Raw genomic sequence first — 22,384 nt, 5'->3', positions numbered from 1 at the left:
TTAAGAAGAAGGAGAAATTAAAACTCAGATTTAATTAAAAGCATTTTCTGCCGGTGAAAACGTTCTCAAAGGTAATTTAACTCCAATTATCACTTGTGCAAATGTAGTTTTATCAGTACCATGAATCAAAAAATTGATATCTAAAATGTAATTGTTTGGGTTTACAGTAAATGTGAGCATACGATCAGAACTGTAAGGAGCATGCGCGGTTCGCCATCATTAAGAACAGCGTTGCGCAGTAGCTTGGCCACCTGTAGTCACTGTCGCAGAATTACATCTAGTACTTAGTGGCTTGTGTTGGCGGCTTTGCAAGCATCAAAGCGTCTTAAAAGTCATCACAAAGTCGGGTAAAGAAGCTTGATTAGAGCCCAAAGTTATTTGGATATCGTCCCTCGTGTTGTCTTGAAGCAGGGCCATAAGAGACGCTCACGTGTTCAGAACTAGCCTATGTTTTGCTGCCTCGCGCCCACGGCCACCGTTTTGTGTGATAAACTGTCCCAATTAAAAGTAGTTAAACATAATGAGTCGTGACTCCCAACGATGTTTTCCCGCCCCTTTCAGTATCGTAGAGAGTTAAAAACACCAACTTCTAATTCAGTGTTGCTGAGATTGACTTTTACGCTAACTAAGCGCAAAGCTTAAAAACATGTGCCTCAGCTCACAGCTAATAAGCTCAACTGGAGAAGGAATGGATCAATTCTATCGTTGATGTGTTCAAAAGGTAAGATAATTGTACTTTTATATTCCTTAAGGTATTAAGTTTGAAACTATTTTTTTCCTCAGTCTGTCAACTTTTGAAGGCACTACTGCTTTTCTGAAGATGTGCAGTTGAGGTGATACATAAGTTTTACACGTTTCCGTCTGTGAATTTATGTTGACCCATCTTTCCTGTTACTCAAAGACTCACAGGCTCCATATCTATCTATCTATCTATCTATCTATCTATCTATCTATCTATCTATCTATCTATCTATCTATCTATCTATCTATCTATCTGAAGTTCATCTTTGCTGTTTGTGTTCTGGTGTGTAATACAGTTAAGTGTAAAAAAATGTCCAGTATAAGTCTTTAAGTAATGTAATGTGTAGAGATCACTTTAGGGCCACCCCTGGACATGGTGTGGTTCCAGTACAATTTGTTGGTCCAATAACTTGAAGTAGGATCATCAATTTGCCTCAAATGATTGTAACTTTGGTTCGATTTGGTTGTTCCTTGCCTATTTCAGTGCATTTCAGACATACCTTCAGTCATTCATGTTCAGTATCAGCATAAGCAGTTCAGTGCAAGCTTTTTAACACTTCATTCAGCCATTTTCAGACATACCTTCAGTGAATCATGTTCAGCATTCTGCATTAGCAGTTCAGCGCAAGCTGCTTCAGCATTCTGCATTCACAGTGCAATTTCTTCAGAAATTGCTTTTCTAGTTTGATGTGTGGTAGTACATCAGCATAGTAAAACCATCCTTGATATTTTATTCAGTTTTACAGTGAACCATAACAGCATCACAGTAAGCTCAGAGGAATTCAAATATAGTAATCAGTGTATTATCATTAATACTTACTTTTTGACATGGAAAAATATGTGATTGTGTTTGTTATGAAGTGCTTTACTTGCAGTTTTTGTGGCCAGTGTGACATCATTGGACCAGTCCTTGAATTCTGTAGCACTCAGTGATTTTGAGCAGTTGCTAGGCTTTGGAATAGTTTTTTTTTCTACTATTTCAAATAACGAGAAGAAGCTCCTGTTAAAAGCTTGATAAGTATGAGCCTCTGTTTGGACAAGCTTTTACAATTATTGTTCATTTATTTCTGTGGGAAGTGTAGCAACTTGGTGGTGCAATATAGTGACCTTGTTGGGAGGGGGGCTGCTTCTATGTAGTTATAAAAAGCTCATTTAAAATTAACAAAAACCAAAACATTTTTTTTTATGCAGGTGATCATACAACATAAACATACCCTTTAAAAGTTGTACTCCCTTTTACCAAGTCTGAGTGCAGTAGATTTTACTTTACTCAAATGACTTAATGCTGCATGTGGTGGAGTTGGAGCTGTTGAAGGCAGATTTGCTTTGGAAGAACTTTTGACTCTTTTAATCTAAAGGTATGAAAAAAATAAATTCAGGATACTTACATTTTCTCTTGTGTTGGGCCTCCAAAAGTCAGTTCAGATCAAGGGTAAAGAAAAGCATTACTTATCTAACCTCTGCGGGTTGAAAGCGCTCCAGTCACAACATGAAATGCATAGAAGTTTTAAGGGGGTCAATTTGTCTCTAATTTAAAACACACCACACGGCTTTGCCCCCACCTCCCCCCGCTATGAGTATCACCAAACATTCATCAGGCCTGACTTCTGACCTTTCTGCCCCCCCGGCCAATCAGAATCAAACCAGACAGCGTCTCTCTGTCTGTTACTTTTGTACATGTACATAAAAGCCCCCTTTCCCTTCAAGACTGCTTATAACCCCTAAGCCCCTCTACCTCCTCTTACCCCCTATCACAACACTCCACATCCAGGTGATAAATGAGGTTGCCCCAGTGTGTGGTATCAGGGCAAAGGTCAACCTAACAGTTCTTGTGGGGTTTTAGGGGCAAATTGAAGTCACAGGGATGTTGGTTACCATTCTGGTCAAACTGCATCACCACCATTAGACTCTGTCCAGCAGAGGGAGACAGAGACACACACACACACACACAAAACTACTCCAATTTTAGACTTTGCAATATTGTATGGGCTTGGTTCATTATGTGCCAACAGATGAACACACAAACTAGTAGATAATTGGAAATAGCAAAGTACTGGACACTGCCAAGCAAGGGTTTTTAAAGATTTCTTTTTGATTACAAGTATTTTACTTGTAATCAAAAAGAAGCTGATTAGCTTCAGCTAATCAGTAAAAAAGCCTTCAGTAGATATCACTTTGAGTGTTAATTTAAAGGCAGTTAACTCACCATTTCACAAGTTTAGTGAAGAAGATGACTAACTGAATGAGAATAATTCCCTCATCATTCAGAAAGGGAAGCGGTCATTTTAGCATTACTGTCAATAAAATATGAACTTAACTTTAATGTCTTTTGAGGCATCAGAGACAAGATTGTATTTTGGGATGTTTACCTCCAACTATCTTGAACATTTAGTGTAAAACATACCAAATGCTCATGTTTCTCACTGTGTTGCTTCACCAGATCAAAAAGTGAAAAATAAGTGACTTACACTGCCTTTTATTGCATTAAACCACTTTCTGCAGTTCTTACAAAATACAGTTTTACAGCAACATTAATTTGGATGCTATAAATAAGAGTCTGTACATGAGGACAGTTTTTAATTTTTTTGCACAAGTGTATAAGTATAAAGTAAATCTAATTGTTTTTTAAAAAAATGTTTCATTTAAGAAAACAATGAGATGATGTGAAAGAAAGCTAAGGAGTAAATTAAAAAAAGATCACTTGCAGTCTCTGTCGTTGTGAACATAATTAGATTATTTCAGGAGATGAACATTAGGCTCCGTGCATGGGACTATGCATAGGTGCAGGTCTATGCTGACCTGTGGCATAGGCTACAGTGTAGAGTTTGTTAATAATCCATTACTAGATGAAGGAAATCACTGGAAAATTGATTTACTATACCAGTCATTTTCAAACTGACTAATATGATAAAATCTTTTGGCTGTTTATTTATTTGAAGGGACGGTGCATAAAAATGAACATTACATCTATGTAAATATGCCAGAGTTAGCCTTGAGGCTGCTCAGTGAAGAGTTTAAGATGGGTTTTATGTGTGGGACATTCCCTTGTTCCATCTTTTTGTTGTTCCAGATCTCCCCACCCTGAACAGACAGCACAGACTGGATAAAAGTATTTTGTCTACAAGGTGTCACAGTCTCCTCTTGTGTAGGCTTTAGCTGTGATTTAACACTGCTGGTGGATTTTTTGGCTTAATATAATCTCTTAGCAGCTGTGGTGCAAGACCATTCATGACTTTATAGATTCAACAGGTAATAACGATACAACAATAGAAGCTTTTTAAACTGATCAAATCCAAGAAGGTTGTTTTGGAAGTATGTTGTAGTGATGAAAACTAAATGGCTTTCTGTCAAATAATTCTATAGGTTCAGTGACTGTTGCATTTGTAACAGACCATTTCGTTATTCAACGCGAGAAAAGATCATTGAATGAAGAAACCTCCTGGCAGCATTTTCAGCTAGTGATGATCTGGTTCAAGGTTGTGTAGATTAAATTTGATGTTCTTTTGAGATTTTGTTTAACACGGCTCTCGAAAGACAAGGTAAGATCCAGTGTGATGCCAAGATTTTTGAGGTTATTTACAATCTCAAATTCTTCTCCTTTCAGGAAAAACATTTGAGTTTGTTCTTTGTGGCATTTGTTTTGGAAGCATCATACAATCAGCTGTTTTAGGGTTCAGAAACAGTCTTGAGTTTGTGTGTCATTCCTGCACGTTGAAGTTGATGTCAGAATCTAGGATACTCAGTCTAAGGAAAACAGCATTAGTCCTAGTATGGGACCTTGTGGGACTCCAAATGGACAATTGAGGTGAGATTTGATACAGAAACACAATGCGTTCTATTTGTTAGTAGGATTTTATCTAAAGGATCACCTGTTTGGAAATTTTTAATTAATTAAAATTAATTCATTTGAATGACAGAAATGCAGCACCAATGATGACGTCTCAAACGAACTTTGACCCTCCTTATTAAAACATTTATTGCGGTTTCACTTGAACAATGTTGCACAAAAACCGAACTGCATGTGATGCAGGGGAGTGCTACCTTTGTTGAGATAAACTATTAACTTCCGTGGACTGAATGAAAAAACCCTGACATCATACTGGATTTTATAAAATATTGATGTAATGTGCATTGAATTCTGTTGTTGTAATGGCTTAAAATTGAATCAGAATTGGATCAGAAAATGCTCATGTTTTTTTTCCCTGTTTCTCTCTGTGCCTGCCTCTAAGGTCAGCATTGGGGTCATCTGTGTTTAGTCTGTTTTTTTTTCCTCTGGAGTGGTGACTCCGGCTTCCTGTTTTTTCTAAAGAGATTTGTAGCTGTACCTTGTCGGTGCTGTGTTCAGATGTATAGGTAAGCTAGATAAACTTGTAAACTCATGGCATTGACTGTTGCACATTATGAAATGAAAGATGTTTGTAGAATTTTTAAGGACTATATTTTAATATTAGTGTGAATTTGATATTGATCTGAATATAGTGAAATTCTTTAAAAAGCTTTTATGATGTTGGGATGCAGATCAACTCATTGAGGTTGTGATATGGAGGATGATTTTGGTGAATCGAAAGCGTTCCGTCTTGTTATTTTGACACCAGAGTCAATTCTTACAGAATTAAAAAAAGAGTATTTTTCTCCAGTCCAGCATGACCCACAAAAGCCAGCAGTACTATCATAACAGACCCTTACCCCACTCACAGCTTGGCCTCTGTGGCTCCAGCAGGCATAGTAATGGTTCTGGGAGCCAGACTCTGTCTGCTTTACCGGGCCTCGGCTCCAGCCCCTGTGTGTGTGACAGCAATTTCCTAAAGAATCTCACTGCAAGGGCCACACTTCTGCTTTTATTTGTACTTAAACAACACTGGCCTTCCCAGCCCCCCCTCAAACACACACATATACACACTCATAGCACTTTGGAGAAAGACTGAACAGTCGCTTGCAATTACAACTCATCCCAAAGTATGATATACAGTCCTGTCAAAGTGCCTGTGGGGGGAACTTGTGTCATTTTTTCTTTTACTACTCTCTCTGTCCATCTCTACTGTGTTGTAGGTATGTTTTGTGTATATCCTTTGATACAAACTAGTTGGGATAATAGAGTCAAGATGACTAGCACAAGTCAAAAAAATCACAAATTTTTCAATCTGAGTGATATGAGTAACTTAATTTACACCCAGCAGGTGTACTCAGCCCCTGACTCCCAATTAGGGCACCAATGCTGGAAATCAAGCTGAAGGAGAGACCTGAAAGTTAATTGTTTCATTTACCATATATAGATTAAAACTGTAGCTGTCACATGAGTGAATTTTGTGTTTTTGCTCATGTCAGAGAACATGATTAAATTATTTTTAATGGTAATATAACTGTTGACTGCTTATCAACATTGATAGAGCTCTGCATCACGTGTTGGTGATCATGTTATACAGATCAGAAGGCCCAAACATTTACAATTATTCATGACAGATCTGACATGAACAGCTTATTACCATCTCAGCCTGCTGTAATCAACGCCACTGGTGATCAACCAACCTGAGTTAATCTCCCAATTCCAAACAAACCCTCACAGAACACTCACACATACATGCACATGCACACACACATACGCACACATGCACACACTTCACAGATCTTAAGTCTTGCATCCATCAGAAAAGAAAAAGCTGAAGTTTATGAGATTAGACGTCTGGCATCAACTATCAAAGCGAGCAACAGCAGAAACAGGGATCTGTGTGTCAGTTCATATCTGTATGTGTGTGTGTGTGTGTGTGTGTCAGAGTGGGTATAAAAGAGGATGGTTGGTTTGTGTGGCCTCATCTAAACAAACTCCAACAGCCCCTTTGTTGGCGAGTTGCTCCAGGAGAGCGTGTTGATGGAATCGCATCGATGTTCGGATTAGGGCACGCCTCCGTGATCAAGTGCTCAAACACTAGATAAGAGCGACAGAAACACCCTTTAATCCTGGCTAACCCTTTTCTAAATAGGATGGGATCCTGCCGGGCTCACTGGAGGGGAGGAGGGCTTTCAGAAGTAGCCCAAACTGTAGCTTACATATAGCACAGATACCCTGATTTATTTCATGTTTAAAGCAGAGCAGAGGTTGTTTTATCAGAGTATAAAAATGCAAATTGCAGATTTGTTGGCGTGGACGTATTTCTCTTTTGATATGCTCAAAGCCTAAGATGACATCCAAAAATGTCTCACTGTTTCCACAGCCCAAAGAAATTCACTGTACTGTTAATTAGGAGGCAGAAATCAGAAAAGAACTACCTATTGTCTTAATGCATTCATTGAACCACTTGATCAGTTTTCTAGTTGGCAATTAAAGATGCTGGATAAGCTTTATCCATCACCTACTCAATCAGATACTCGTTTTTACAAATATTCCCAAATATAAAACCTTAAAATGATGATTTTTGGACATTTTTGCCTTCATTGAAAAGGACAGCTAAAGAGAGACAGGAAATGTCAGAAATCAAGAGCGGTGGAAGACACACAGCAATTGCTCTAAACAGTGCCAAATTAGCAACCACTGTTACAAGTACTATAGATTAAGCTAGCAGCACCCAGTAGGTCAATTTTGACAGTATTTTTACTCAAAATGCTTCTACCACATCCAAAGATACTGATTTTTTGAGTCATAATGGCTTAACTATGACTAGGGATGGGTACCTAATTAGGTACATTTCTAGAAACTGACCGAATTCTGTCAAAAGTACCGGGTACCAATTCATGTAAAACTGAAGGGTACCATGTTTAGGTACCTAAACACATCCTGGTGAAGAGTAGTTGATTTTCCATGCTGGACATAAACACAGCATTGCAAGGTTATATATGGAAGAATAAATATATTAAATGTTAAAAAATTGAGATTTGATAATTAAACAAATTATTTTTTTTTGTTTACCACACAAACACAAAAAAGTACAGAAAATTGGTTCCATTGAGTACGGGTACAGATTGCCAGGTACTGGGCATCGGTACTGTATCATTTCAAATATGAAAGGTACCCACCCCAACTATGACCTCCTGATTACGCTTCTTTAATTCTTTGTGAACCCAGTTGCTGAGGCATTAGACTTCCTAACCTAAACCCAATACCATGGAATACACTTTGATTTGTGATATCAAAATGGTGATAAATATAGTTTCACTGTATAACATAGAAATTCAGCACTACTTTTGATGAACGCTAAAATAGCCCATGAAGCTCATAATTTCTTTAGATAGCTTAAATTTTTTATTTTTTTTATTTTGGAAGTTTCAATTTATCGTCTAAACGTAGCCCCAAAGGTTCTTCTCAGGTGTTATCTCTTACACTAATACCACCTCTCATTTCATCCTTTTTCCTTTTAAGCATAGGTAAAAATTGGTAGTAGGAAGAAATCCATTGAACTTCAAGTAGACTTTATGAGGCATTTATTTTTCTCCTTTGAAAGGCCCAAGAAATGACAAAGAGAGCTCTCTCTGTTCCCAGGTTTAGGTCCCTTTTCTCTCCTTCTCTCTCCATTTTCATTTTCCACCCCAATTTCGCACGTTTTTACCTCAAAACTGTTGAAATTGGATGTTAAAATACCTTTGCTTCAGCAACTTGTCATCTTCTGGCTGACGTGTGAAAAGGTAATACAAGCTCTGCTTCAATCCCTCCCGTTTCTTACCGCTTCAGTTGGGGTCAAATTCACACTTTATCTTTCCAGGTGAAACCAATGAAGAGCAAAACCCAAGTGTTTCAACAATAGGGGAGAACAATCCTCTAACTGCTTTTTATTTGTCACATTCAACTGATGTGCTCTATTTGTGTATCGGCCATTATTACACAATAACCAAAAAACATGAAGTGAAAATATTAAATGTGATGCGTTCATTTCCCATTGGCATCACATTTGCTCAAAGGATCCTTCTGGGAAGCACCATGAACAGCAACGCTTGGCTGTGTACAGTACATAACACTGTAACAGTTGTTTATTATGTTAAGAAAAGAGCTTGCTTGCATTACTACTATGACTTTAGATTTTATTGGATACCTCCCAGAAAATTGCCAAAGTAGCTAGTTAAGTTTTCATTTTTTTTAAATGTAATACTTCTAAAGCCCTTTGCACGAAAAAGACACATATTTCGTGCAAGTTTTTCATATGTTTTTTTTTTTTTTTTGGAATTACTGTTTTTCAATGCAAGCTTTCACACAAGCAACGTTTTTTTTTCAGAGCGAAATTGCAGCTTTTAATTTTTTGGACTGAGGTTGATTTGTCCAATGTTTTGCTCGCGCAGAGTACACATCCGACCAGTCAAAGCGCTCGTTGTTGACAAGTCACATACCAAAACTTTCAACATTGATTGTCCGTGTCCCAGCACCTCGTTCTCTATGACAAAAGACATAAAAACTACCAAGACAATGATTATAGAGACATCGTTTAGAGGAGAATATGACACCTCCAAATTTTTCACAATTTTGTGCCACTTATTTGCATTGCCATTGGTGTGCAAAGGCCTTAAAGCTGTGAAGATGAGGTCCCCAAACCAGTCTGCTGATGTTTTGCTACCCAAAACTTAGCTGTAGCTGCAGATTTTTAAGATGGTCCCTGCAAATGTAAATGGTGAATGCTTAACTGATTGGAAATGCTAAACACTGCAAACTCCATCCTCAAAATTACAATAACTCTGCATTTAATTCCCCCATGCACATAGTTTTCTGTCTCAAATATGTTATTTTAACCTCAGTGTTTGCCGGGGAAAGTAGCTCTTCTGCACTGGGAGCACAGCTCTAGTAGACTCAGAGGATGGATATTGTCGATTAAAATAACTGCTACCAAGGCGCTTTTTCAGATCTTCCTTGCCCTATCTTAACCCATCAATGTGTAACAATCAATGAAGATGACATGCACAGTTGACAAGAAAAATGGTAAGTCATTACATCTCAAACATGACAACCCCTGAGTGCCCTTACAAACAAGGATTGTTAATTCCTGCGTCTAGATTAAAAACACCTGTTGGTAAACAAGATAATTATTCTGTTCAGTCCAATAGGGAGCGACGTGTTAATCATACATGCATCCTCCCCTGTTAAAAGGCAACCTGATATTCCCCCACTGAATTCTCACTGATTAACTCGATACTCCTGACTGTTTAAAATTCATCCCACCAATGAGCTAGAAACTGATCGTGTGTGTGTGTGTGTGTGTGTGTGTGTGTGTGTGTGTGTGTGTGTGTGTGTGTGTGTGTGTGTGTGTGTGTGTGTGTGTGTGTGTGTGTGTGTAAGTGTGATCTTTCCCCAAGATCCCGGAAAGTGTGCATAAAATATCTAAGTCCCTGGTGTCAGCACAATTAGCTGTTAAATAAAATACCTACTCCTCGATGCTTTCGCAACATTTTAATTAGACACACCAGCTGAAGTCGGGGCCTGTTTTAGCAAAATAAACAGCGCTGTTTGCCAAGAAAACGCTCCCTGGGGGTAAATGCACTACGTGAGGTGGCTTGGGGCAGAAAATGGAATGATAGCTGTAGTTTAACCTGGGGGCTGAAGGATGTTTGTTTCTTTGGAAAAAGAAAATGTCCCAGCACCTTTTTCCCACCATCCTTGTTCTCTCTCTCTGCCACAGTACCTGTGTCTCAGAAGGCTTATGACTCTGCCAGAATGATGTGGCCAAACAAAAACCAGCTTCATGATAGTTAAGGCTAATATGGTTCAATTAGATTCTATATAGGGTCCTCAGGAATATGTGAGAGCTTAGTATTAACAAAACACAGAACAAAAATAGCAAACATTACTAGAAAAGCACTCAGAAAGCACAGATCCCCACCAAGCATATTGTGATTCACACTTTAGTCCTACTTTAATGTTATACTCCCTTTCAGCAGACTGTTTGCTACAATTTGGTGTTAGTTGCAGGTTTGTACGATAATTTGTTTCCTGACAGTGTTGAAGATTATGATGACCCAGTACATATTTCACATTCTGGATCTTAGTATCCAGAATATTGCTAAGATCTGGATACTCATACTTTTACATCTGTCAGAAACTGTTGTGACCTTGTCTTGTGTTGTTTTGCAAAGCAATCAGACCATTTATCATGAAGTTATAAACACATATGGTGAAAACGGCCCTATCTCACAATGATAAAGAATCCTTTAAAAAGGTCCTGGATCCAGACGGTGATCCAGATCACCTCCAAAATGTAATCACTTCTTCCTTATCCAATTTTGAACATTTCCTGAAAATTTCATCAAAATCTGTTTACTTTTTGAGTTATGTTGGTCACAGACAAACAAACAGACAAACTCCCCCTAAAACACAACCTCCTTGGCAGAGGTAATTATGACGACTAAGATGAACAATAGTAGTATGTGCGTGGGGGTGCTGCTCTGCTTGGTTACTGTGCGTGTTAAGTGTGTTGAAGTTTTTATCTGAATGTGTTTTTGTTTTTACAGAAGTTGTACATGCTGTCTTCTGAGCCATTTTAAAGAAGAATTTCTATCACCCCAGGGGCAGACAATAAAGTCAGTCTACCTACCTACCCACCTACCTACCTACCTACTAGGGATGCAGGATATTGGATTTTTGCCGATATCCGATATGCTGATATATCGAAACCCCTTTTGGCCGATACCGATAATCCCAAGTTTGTTTGTTTTTTTCACTGTAAAGAAAGCTAAGTCTATCCTGTACTGGACTTTATATGTTACTCTTATTGTGACGGTCTTATTTGTTTAAGAAACACACATAAAACAAGACAAAAAACATTTGATTTTACCATAAATAAGAAACGTATTATTTTTTCAAACTCAAGACATTCAGTATTGAAATACAGAAAAATATCTTCTTCAGATCACATGAACTTAAAATGTACAATGCATTTTTAAACATAACCAAGTTGCATTTGATTATTTTAGAGCTACTGTAACAACCTGGTGACAGACACAGAGCTCTGCAGTGCAAATAAATGAAGTGCTACATTTTATTTAAGGAGCTTATTTTTCAGATGGAAAATAACAATAATCCTAACTGAATAGCACCTTATCGGCTGTGCATATCAGCAGAAATTTTCATATCTGCCGATATCGATAAACGTGTTTTTAAGCTTTTATCAGCCGATATTGTGCCGATATCGTGCATCTCTAATACCTACCTACCTACCTAACTACCTAACTACCTAACTACCTACCTAATAAAGTCTATCTAAAACTCAGCTCCATATAAGGAATATCATCCCTTCATCCACTTATACAAGTGAATGGACCAGTTCACACCAGGGACCTCTTATTGAAAGTTTGTTTCTGCAAACTGAAATACCGGATCAGGACTCACTATCGGCACATATTCAGTACTAGAAAACTGGATCAGTATTGAGGGCAAAAAATGCAGATTAAGACATCCCCAGTTCACACCCGTGTCCATATTGGCTTTTTCAGCAAGAGTCAGATTAAAAATGTATTTAGCTGTTTGGTTTCATGCGAGTAACCCACTGGGATAGAGCATGAATTCTGAGGATGCTTTGTGCATGTCTTAAAGGAGCTCTAGAGATCTGTTTTGTTCTTTTTCTTTTCTTTTCTTTTCTTTTTTTTTTAAACCATTGTAAAATTAAGTGTTCTGTATTCATTTAATTGCAACAAGAACTTTAGCCTCTGTGCGCTGCTAAGTCACAAGCACCTTATAACCAAAGCATCTTTATTTTATTTTAGTAACTATTGCAGCAGAGAGAAGCAAAGCAGGTTGAAATGAGACACCACTTTGTATGTTCCAAGACGACACATCAAGATTCACTCTTACCCAGAGAGAGGCTCTACATTGTGTTTTGTTATCAGTCTGCCTTTAAAGAGATTTCTCCTCACACACCCTCATCTGTCCTCTTCTTTCATGTCTCACCATCTTGAGGTCAGCCTGTGTTTGTGCAGCAAAAAATGATAATCTCTCTTTACCTTTGCTGTACGCTTGAATTGTAACCAGTCGATGAGGTATTCATATTCTTGTGTTCCTTCTTCTCCTTTCACCTCCACTTCAAACCTTTCATATCGTTCTTTTCCACTGCTTGTCAACTGTTCTAACTCCATGTCTCCGTTTTTCCAGATGGATTTTTGTCCCTTTGGCATTCCCATTTCTCTTTTTTCCCTCAGACTTTTCCTTGATATAAACTGGCAAACTGTCAGATCTGTAATCACGCTGTCTGGGCCATTTTCAAACATTGTCAATCGTTTTGTTCCGTCGAGACTCCACAGCGGGAGATATGTCACAGCTCTGAGAGTCAAACAAAGAGTGTTGTCGACACATATGTAAAAGAACGACTCACAGTATCGTGAGGTGTGTGTGCACAAGTGGGTTTCAGAGAAAAGTTTGTAGTAGAAGTTTCCTGATGTGTTATTATGGCTGTAAGAGAATAAAAAGTACAGCATCAGTTTGAGATAAGTGTGGGGAAAAAAATAGAGAATACAGAAAATCTTTGAGTTTTTTTTTTTGAGTTTTTTACACCATTTCTCCAATCCTCTTTTTCAAGCAGACTTGACAAAAAAAACAAAAACAAACAAAAAACATTAACAGCATTAACAGCGACTAAAAACTCAAGAGTTATTCAGAGATGTAGTTATCAGAAAGCAAACAGACTGTACTTTCTTTATGGCTGTTTTCATGGCTTCATTGAAAAAGTGAATAATTAAGGCTGCACAGACACCATAAAACTTTAATTGACTTTCTTTTCTTTCCCCACTCATTTACGGTTCTTATTTATGAAAGAGATAAAATGATTATGGGTGAGAGGGTAGAAATTTCAGGATATAATTAAATATGTTAATGGAAGTGGTAGGTGTAGGTAGCACGTTGTATAAAACTCCTCTCTGAGCAGTGACCTACGGTAAAATAGAATTTGGCAACATTGCAGTCGAGCTATTCTCAATGTTTGAGTATTGAAAAATGTGCTTTTTAAATTGAGCATGTATGGAGTCCATGCATTAGGGATGTCACTAATTTTGTGGTCACTCTGGCATAAATGTTTCAATGAGCTGAATTTTTAATGCATAAAACAGAATAAAAGTGAAAGTTTATCCATGGTATTCATCTTTAATCCAAAATGATAAATGAAAAGTTGTGGTCTATTCTACCAAAAATTGAGTCAGACTGAACTGAATGATGATGAATGATGATTCAGACCAAGTGGTCACATGGTCTCACAGTCTTTCCACCTCCAAATTGCTGTACAATTTGGAGGTGATCCCACAACTTTTTACCAGAGATTCAAAATGCTCTAATTTCTGATGCTCTGATGCAGATTGTGCAAAACATTGTGATCATATGGTGTCCACTGGGGGGCAGTACAACCCCAGTAGTGTGCTCTCAGTGAGCCACAAGAACTCCCCCTGGATGTCCTTAACACAAGTGTTGGCCTCTGAGGGACGACGTGAAAAGGGAGAAGTCACTTTTATATCTTTCAAAATAAATTTTCTATCATCCTTGGCGACATTGAAAATAGTCTTAACTTGAGAATATCATCAAACCTGAGAGTGACATTAGTTCTGCAAAGTGAATTAAGTGATTATAGTTATAAACAGTAGGCATTATAAAGTTAAAGCCAAGTTTAGTTTATTGAGCATGCATGAAACGGTTAAGGATAGAATGAGATGGTTAAGTATTTTTAAGCATTTCTTACTCAGAGTAAGTAAAAGACAAACAACAGTGGGCTGCAAAGATACAAAACTTTGAGACAAAAAAAACAGACCATCGTGCACTCATCTCTTAAAGAATAGTGTCATTATTTTTGATTTTTGCATCTTTTGAGGAAAGCATTGCCTAGCTTTGAACTTTTTGTTCCTGTCCTCACTTCCTCCCTCTGAACTTGTACTTTCTCAATTCCTCAGTGCTCAGTAAGCGCATCTCTGCTGCAGCTATTTACAGCTACATAATACTGGCTAGATAAACTCTTTTGAAGTGCCGCAATCTCAGATCTTGTCTCTCTGTCTTTGATGGGAATAGGTTTAGACATGGCAATCAGGACGCATTCACGTGAAGGGCATTGATTGATTCTTAGATTATCTTTCAATGCAAACTTTGGATATTTCTTTAAAAGGGGTTTATTTTGAACATGGTCACAATCAGCCGAGTTTCATGGGCAAAATAGTTTCCCTGATGGGAATTAGCTTCAGAGACAGAGTGCTAGAGTGAACTGAATCTTGGAGTTCAAAGCTGCAAAATGAAGTTGGATAGCCTTCTTGGAAAGCATTTTTTGCTACATGTGAGTTCCAAGGTGCAAGATGATGCATCTTTTTGTACGTGTGTAATGAACTTAAGTAATTCACAGTCAGTAATTATTTTGAGGGAACTATAAGATGCATTTTGACTTGGTTATAAGCAGAAAAATTGCCTCTCCAGGAACTACAATCCACACTAAAACACTATTGACTGTCCATACAGAAAAACAGCACATATAGAGGCCAAGAAGAAAAACATTTATCAGACATTACAACAGGTATATCAAACTGCAGGTGTAAGCTCAGCAACCAGTGACAGATATTGTTTTTCGATACCGTGCTCCTAAGAGGGAGAGAGTGAGAGACGAGGAGAGAGGGAAAGAGGGGTAGGGGTGTGTGATAGTTTGTCAGTCCAAACAGAGTCATAAAGCGCTGCATGGTTAAGCCTGATGAATTAATAACAGGGAAGCAGATGGGTCCCAGGGGCACTGTGGGAGCTGAGCAGCATGGAGAGCAGAGAGAACACACGGTGATATCACACACATGCACACACACACACACACACACACACACACACACACACACACACACACATGCTTTTCCATGTCTTTGTGCATCCTCATAAACAGCCAGGGACTCATTTGCATCCATAGCAAGTGTAGTGACATATATACATCTACTTACAAGTCTACTGTAATCCCTCAAGGTTAAGAAGAGTCTGAATCCAACATAAAATTCATGACTTATGCTACTGTGCTGAAAATTTGACCATCCACTTTATTTTCCTGACATCTAATTACAATGACATTCAGTCTACCAGTGATGAAAAGTGATCGTTGCTTGTTGAATGCTGTCTGCTGAAGCTCTTGCAGACCTAATGAAGGCCAGTGGAGGTAAAGACAAATTGATGAATAAACCCGTCAAAGCATCCAGCTCCAGCATCAATGAAGCATGGAGGTGTATTTTTCACATTAATTGTTTCGTCTTTTGCATCAAGCTTTGCACTTCAGTGCGAATACTCATAAGGTTTGTAACTGTACCTGCAAGCCCTTTTTATGTTAGAGAATGAGTGAGTGCAGCTGCTGCTGAAGTCTCATGATTAGTATCTGAATCACTTTAATTGTGAAGTTCAATTAAAGCTGCTTGGGGCTACAATTTATTGTTATAGAGATGCGGCAGTTTTATCTGGCTAAATCATAAAGTGAGGCTCCCATTGCACTCTTATGTCTACACGCTCCATTCTTTCATTACCTGGAAACAGTAGCTCTCAATCTTTCGGACTATCCCAGTACTGTACTGGTTTCAGAAAACAGAATCTTTTATTTTAATTTTACACTTCTAAAATCTGTAATTTTTTACAATCAAAAGCAAATTACAGATTTTAGAAGTGGTTTCAGCTCAAAGAAGAACATGGCTGGGATTTATTTAAAGTTACGAGTTACACTCTTAGAGAGTTGTGTCCACAGGTTAAAAGCAGCAGCTAAAAAAATCATAAAAGAGGCTTCAATCCCTGTAAATGTTTAAGTTTTCCTACGTCTTTGGAGTTAGTTTAGATTGCGTATCAGGATTTCTTTTGAATTAGATCGCAGAAATCAGGCATCCTTTCAAATCACTCTATACAATATTTTACCCACCCTGCAATCCAACTCAGGATCCTTTCTGCAGCAAAGGGTAGTGTAAAACATACACAGTACTCACCACACCACTGATGTAGCATAATGGTGGTTGTGGGAGTGAGCTGATGACACACCAGAATGAGGTGCAAGAGGACGCTGCGTGGCAATTTATGACGGGCAGACAGGTCAAGGTTGTCATGTAATCTTGTGTCTGATGGAAAGCAATAAGTGTGCATGTGTGGTGAGACAGTACGCTGATGGTTTATGTTCATGCTTGTGTGTGTGTGCTGGGAAAGAAATTAACTTTTGGTATAAGTGGTTTGACTCAGTCTCTTTTATTGCTGGACAGTAAAAGTTCCTGATGCTCCAGACTACTTTATCCCCTGCTTTTTGTTTGTCCTTGAAAATTGATTTGGAACTATGATTTATTTTATATTTACATATATGGAGTTGTTTAACTTGTTCCTGGTCTGTTTTTGATAAATTGACATTTATGTGAATAAATTCTCCATATTCTGTCTGGTTTTATTGGAAATCCTTATTGGTATAAATGATATACCAAAAAAGTAAAGAAAACGATTAGTGCTGGGCAAGTTAACGCGTTATTTTCGCGTTAACCCGTCAATCTAAAAACGCCGTTGAATATTTTATCGCCCATTAGTGCATGTTGCTCACATGCTTTTATTTGGTAAATGTCTGTTGCTGACCGCGGTGGAACCGGAAGTGAAATTGGCGGAAAAACACGATGAGTAACCAAAACAAGCATGGAGAAGAGGGGCAACGCCACGGAACTTAAAGGCTCTCACCACTTAGTGTATCAGTCCGCGTGCACGGCGTGCCAGATATAAACAAACGCAGGTAGTCTGCCAGGACAAAGAGACACGATGAGAACTAGAGCCTTATTTAGCGGTGTTTTTGTGTGAAAGTAACGTGCTGAAAATTCTCTGAATAAAGCGTGAATGCAGACCGATATCAGAGTTTTTCGGTGGGAGTCCGTTTATTTCTGTTTTTGGTCAAGTAAAAAATGGCCCCATCTGAGTGCAGAGGAAACCGCCAGAGGAGCAGGGAGGGGTGTTTGGTGCGAGTGCTCTGGGCTTCTGCTGCACAAAAACACTGCTGTAGGGGTAATTTCTGCCCTAAACCTTGTGATAGGACCCAACTTGTTCCATCCTGGAGTATCACTTTAATGCCCTGACAGTGGCAATAAGCTTTAATTTTGTATTTACATTTTGTAAATTTGATTTGCACTAAATATGTGATTTAACTATTACTGTATAACAAGTACTGATTTCGTGTTGGCATGACAGATGTTATGGCACTTTCACAATGCGATTAATTATGATTAATCAGGGAAATCATGCGATTAATTACAATTAAAAGTTTTAATTGTTGCCCAGCCCTAAAAAAAATGCAAGCCAACTCTAAGAGCTACATAAATCTAGCTCATGTATCCTTTATGTTGTATCATATCCTACCTTGATGTGTGTCGCCTCTGTCCCTCAACCCTCCTTGTTCTCTCTTTGCTTATTAACAGAAGCTCATCTCAGCTGTGGCAAACACTCTGTAATGATGAATCAGTCCTCTCAAAAACAAAATATCCATATTTCATTGGGCGCTGGTGAGGGCCGTTTAACGTTGTCACAACAAGTTACACATTAAATGCCTTCGCTCTGTCTTTGGCTTCTCAATCCGCTCGGTTGAATAATTCAAAACATTTTTTCTGACTGTCAGGCCAGGACACGTAGAATCAAGACACCGTTTCCAAGAGTCTCACAGCTTCTTGTCTCCTGTCTTCTTAAGCTCTGACATGGCGCTGCTGCATGCCTCTCTGTTGGCATGTAGGTGATTTCTCAGTTGGGTTATACATGGCACCAGAGTGGGAATGTACGGAGGCTGTCCAGATTTGGCTTGGCCAGCCAAATTTTTCCACACAGGCTTGAATAAATATGGATAGGCAAATAGAAGGCATGCAGATGGGTAGTATGAGGTTGGCAAAGCAGAGAATATTTTTTGACATGCTGACAGCTAGATGTAAAGAACACCACACACACACACACACACACACACACATCATACAAAATCAAGTAGCCACTGCAGCACAAAACCTGCATGATTGTGAGTTCGTGTTTGGACTCTCAGGCCGATGGCAATCATGCATGTATGCATTTGTGTGCATTGTTTTTGTGTATGTGCCAGCTTCAGGATGTGTATGCATTTTTGTATGTGTGTGTGTGTGTGTGTGTTGGCTGCCAAACATGGCGAGCAGGAAGAGGAAGAGGCTAGATGGTTGGAGGGCCTGTTTGTTTATTCATTACCCAGCGGCCTCAGTGGTTTCAGGGGGACATGGCAACACTTGTCCTAGGCCCTTTAGCGCTGGTCTGTTTGAGGCCTGTGTTGGCCCTGCCAAAGCCCTCAGCCCTCACCTCCTTTGCTCTCTGCTCTCTACTGGTCTTCTACATTTTGTTCTCTTTTGCTGCTGATTCTGCAAAGACTTTTACTTCTGTGTGTTGTATAAAGTTTTGTCTTTCCTTTTCTTACTTGTTTTATTTCACTTGTTGTGTAAGATCTTTAAGTCGTTGTCAGTAAAGCCTGTTGATTAATGCGCTGTTGAGGGGTTCCCTGGCAGATTTCATCCTCTTTTCCTCTGCTTGGTACTCTCTTGCTTGGCTTGTGCTTGTGCTGCCAGATGCTGTGTTTAAGTTTTGATATCAAACAGCAGATAGTGGTGGACTTTTGAGATAACCATGCTGATGCAGCATTAAATCTTCCTGAAATCCTGTCATAGCAAACAGTATTGTTGTTACTGTTTGTTTGTTGACCGTCTCGGACCGACCGGCAGTTATCACTCATTATCTGATGATATTGTGTGTTATATGGATGCCATCTTTTTCAGTAACTGTGGTCCAGTAGGTGTAGTGTTCACCAGCTCTCAGCACAGACTTCTTTTTCCACGCTGCGTTTAGGACGCCAGGAAGTTTTCAGTTAAAACAAAGCAGCTGACTTCAGTGATGTTAGCCCAAAACTGGGACAGATTTTCACTTTAAAATTTTCAGGTCTTGGGTTTACTGAAATAACCTTGCCTTGAACTTATTTTATTATTTATACTTTTTTTGGCTGAAAATCTAGTCTCGTTTGCTGGAGATGCACTGATCCACCCAACTAACGATTTGTTAAAATTTCCGATACTGGGCTAACGGTGCAATTTTCTCACTATTTTTTTAACAGGCAAAAAAAAAAAAGAAATCACAGCTTCAAACTTTTAAGTTATAATTTTAACACAAACATAACTTAGCCTTACCTAATGGCACAGTTTATCTTAGCTTAAATATTACTTTAAATTTGTTATACTTGCTGATGCGCATTTCTGTAAAATACATTTCTATACTAAAATCATACACTGGAATAACATGTTTACAGTCATAGCTACTTATATTTGTGAAAGTAAAGAGTGAATTAAAAAAGGATAAATGGTAATAAGTTGTACATGTGTACACCCTGGCCACCCCAACTTATGTCACTGCTCTCATTGTGCCACCCCAGTCTGAAAGTCTGGACACGTCCCTGCTCAGAGGCAACTAGTGACAGCTAACAGGCTGAAAGCCTGAGCTGGAGGAAAACTCCTCTTTTTATTTTTTCAAAAAAGAGAGCAAAGATTGACAAACTACAACTCCTGTCTCAAAGAGACAACAGAAAAGTGACTCCTGAAAAAGTAAGTGGAGGATTAATGATCAGCCAGTGCGTAATACAGGCGGGTAACAGCTCAAGCACAGCACCGATTATCATTACAGTCTGCACAAACTGATCAGAATGAAGTTAAAAGTAAATAAACCACACAGACTGACAGGGGGCACTTCTGCTTGTGCTGACTTAATGGATTTTCTCCAGTGACTGTGTCTTATGTGCACGCATCAGGGCAGAATTCTGCCATGTGCGATGAAGACCTGAGAATTGTAAATGGCAAAAACCCGCCTGAGCTCTGTCTTGTATTGGCTTGGATAACGATGTAACCCTTTCATTTGTGTACAAGACCCCTGTACAATATAATTTACATTTGAATCATCTGAAAAAAAGAGGATCATAACTCAGAAGGCATGGTGACTTTTATTTTGGCATGGTGGTGCGCCATTATCATTGACACGTAGCGGAAACCCAGAAATAACTGAATAAATAATACAAGTATTAAAATCTCTTCAAATAAACAATCTCAGGTTTGAATGTGTTCCAAGTTTAGGAAAAACAGGCCTCTGCTGTTTAAATAGGGCATCGCAATTTATTTTTTATCTCAGCCGATTTGAATCTTTACGCATTTGAATTGGTTTCTAACTGTCTCCCGATGCATCGTTACATCCCTACCCTTTACAGATTCTACCTTGTTTTGTATAAAAACTGTAATTTGCAATAATTCCAATGTAGATTTGATAGAAACTTTTGGTTGCCACTCATTTCTTTTCCCAAATGTTCAATTTATTAATGAGTTTTCCCCAAAAATCATTTGAATCGGTGCTATATAGATAACAACTGATCAATCAATCAGACATTATTAATATAGCCCCAATTCACAACAGATGTAAACTCGAGATGCTTTACAAAGAGGACGGGACTAAAATGTTCCCTTTGTTATTTAAAAAAACAACAACATCAAGATAGTGTACTGCCCAGTTCCATCGTACAGCAAAAGATTCAGTCATATCTCATCTCTGATCGCCATAAACAGAACACTTTGCAGCATTTAGCAAGTTACAGTGGCAGGGAAAAACAGCCTTTTAGCAGGCAGAAGCCTTGAGCAGAACCAGACTCACGTCAGACAATAAGCTGCCATGACTGTTGAATTGGAAAGGGATATAGATGCAGAAAACGATGTATAGGGATGGAAACAACAGTGCCAAAATAAACAGCTCACGTAGACTTATGACAGGTCTGTTGAAAAGAATCCATGCAATCATGCATTCTTATACATCATATACTAATACATATAAAACATATTCGTATGCATACATCAGCCCACAAGGCACCGGTACCCTCCCTCAGAAGTGCTTACAGATTGATCCAATACACTCAGAAATACTTTCTTGTTATGTAGAAACTTGGACGTTTGGATATTTAGAAAGCACATCTGAGAAAACTAGTTCTTTCAAACATTGACCAATTGCCTTTTCACACGGTGGACCTAAATCTAGAGTCTCCTTTCTCCTACAAATAACCAAAATGACAGAGTAGACAAAGATTAATACACTGGCTCATATACAAACACACAGCATAATGTGAGCTCATGCTGTGCTCTGCCTGACCTGACGAGGCTAATCTGCCTCATGGTGGGAGATCATCGATTCCCGTAACAAAAGACCTGAGCTGGGCACACATCTTGCTCCTGACCCTTACCTCCAAGCTCGGCCCAAGCGTGTGTTCAAACCTCGACCCGATCAATGGCCATACAGGGGGATCAATTTCTCTGGCTTTGGGGTGTCAAATACGATATGGCATTACTTTGGCTGGGTGTCATAAGAGCCTGGGCTGATGGATGCTTCAAAGCTTTTGGTTCCCCTCATCAGTTGAAGCATTCAAATCCAGATTTAGATTGGTGTGAGGTGATGAAAGGGAAAGAGATGAGAGGGGTTGTTTTCTTCCTCTTTTGTTTTCAGAACCGAGTTTGATTGGTACAGTCACCTTTCATTGATTGGTTGTTGCTTTTAGTTTGTTTGGCGAGGTGACAGTTTGTGTGGTGTGTTGGTCGATCATGTGCTTTTCGTTTCTTCTCCAACTCTGTTTCAAAGCTGTGATGTTTCTGACCTGTACAACACTCTTCTCAGCTGGTCGTTCTGTTCTGTGTCGATGTGTTTTCTGGATTTCCTGTAATGGAGGTTTAA

At 38.8% G+C, this 22,384-nt stretch overlaps 1 long non-coding RNA gene across 2 annotated transcripts in view; it reads left to right on the top strand.

Annotated features, from left to right (window-relative positions):
- The first annotated feature begins 226 nt into the window (after window positions 1–226).
- Window positions 227–22,384, top strand: part of LOC141795411 (uncharacterized) — a 51,124-nt gene continuing 28,966 nt past the window's right edge. Inside the window, exon 1 of one of the 2 annotated variants that reach the window (XR_012598598.1) lies at window positions 227–721. This is a non-coding gene — a long non-coding RNA (uncharacterized LOC141795411). The remainder of the gene's footprint in view (window positions 722–22,384) is intronic. The other variant, XR_012598599.1, reaches the window with a different exon arrangement.

Source organism: Halichoeres trimaculatus, unplaced genomic scaffold (assembly GCF_033239565.1).
Source record: "Halichoeres trimaculatus isolate MK-OKI-2021-1 unplaced genomic scaffold, fHalTri1.1 fHalTri1_scaffold_8, whole genome shotgun sequence".
Taxonomy (NCBI): Eukaryota; Metazoa; Chordata; class Actinopteri; order Labriformes; family Labridae; genus Halichoeres; species Halichoeres trimaculatus.
This window is presented reverse-complemented; position numbering and strand designations above follow the sequence as displayed.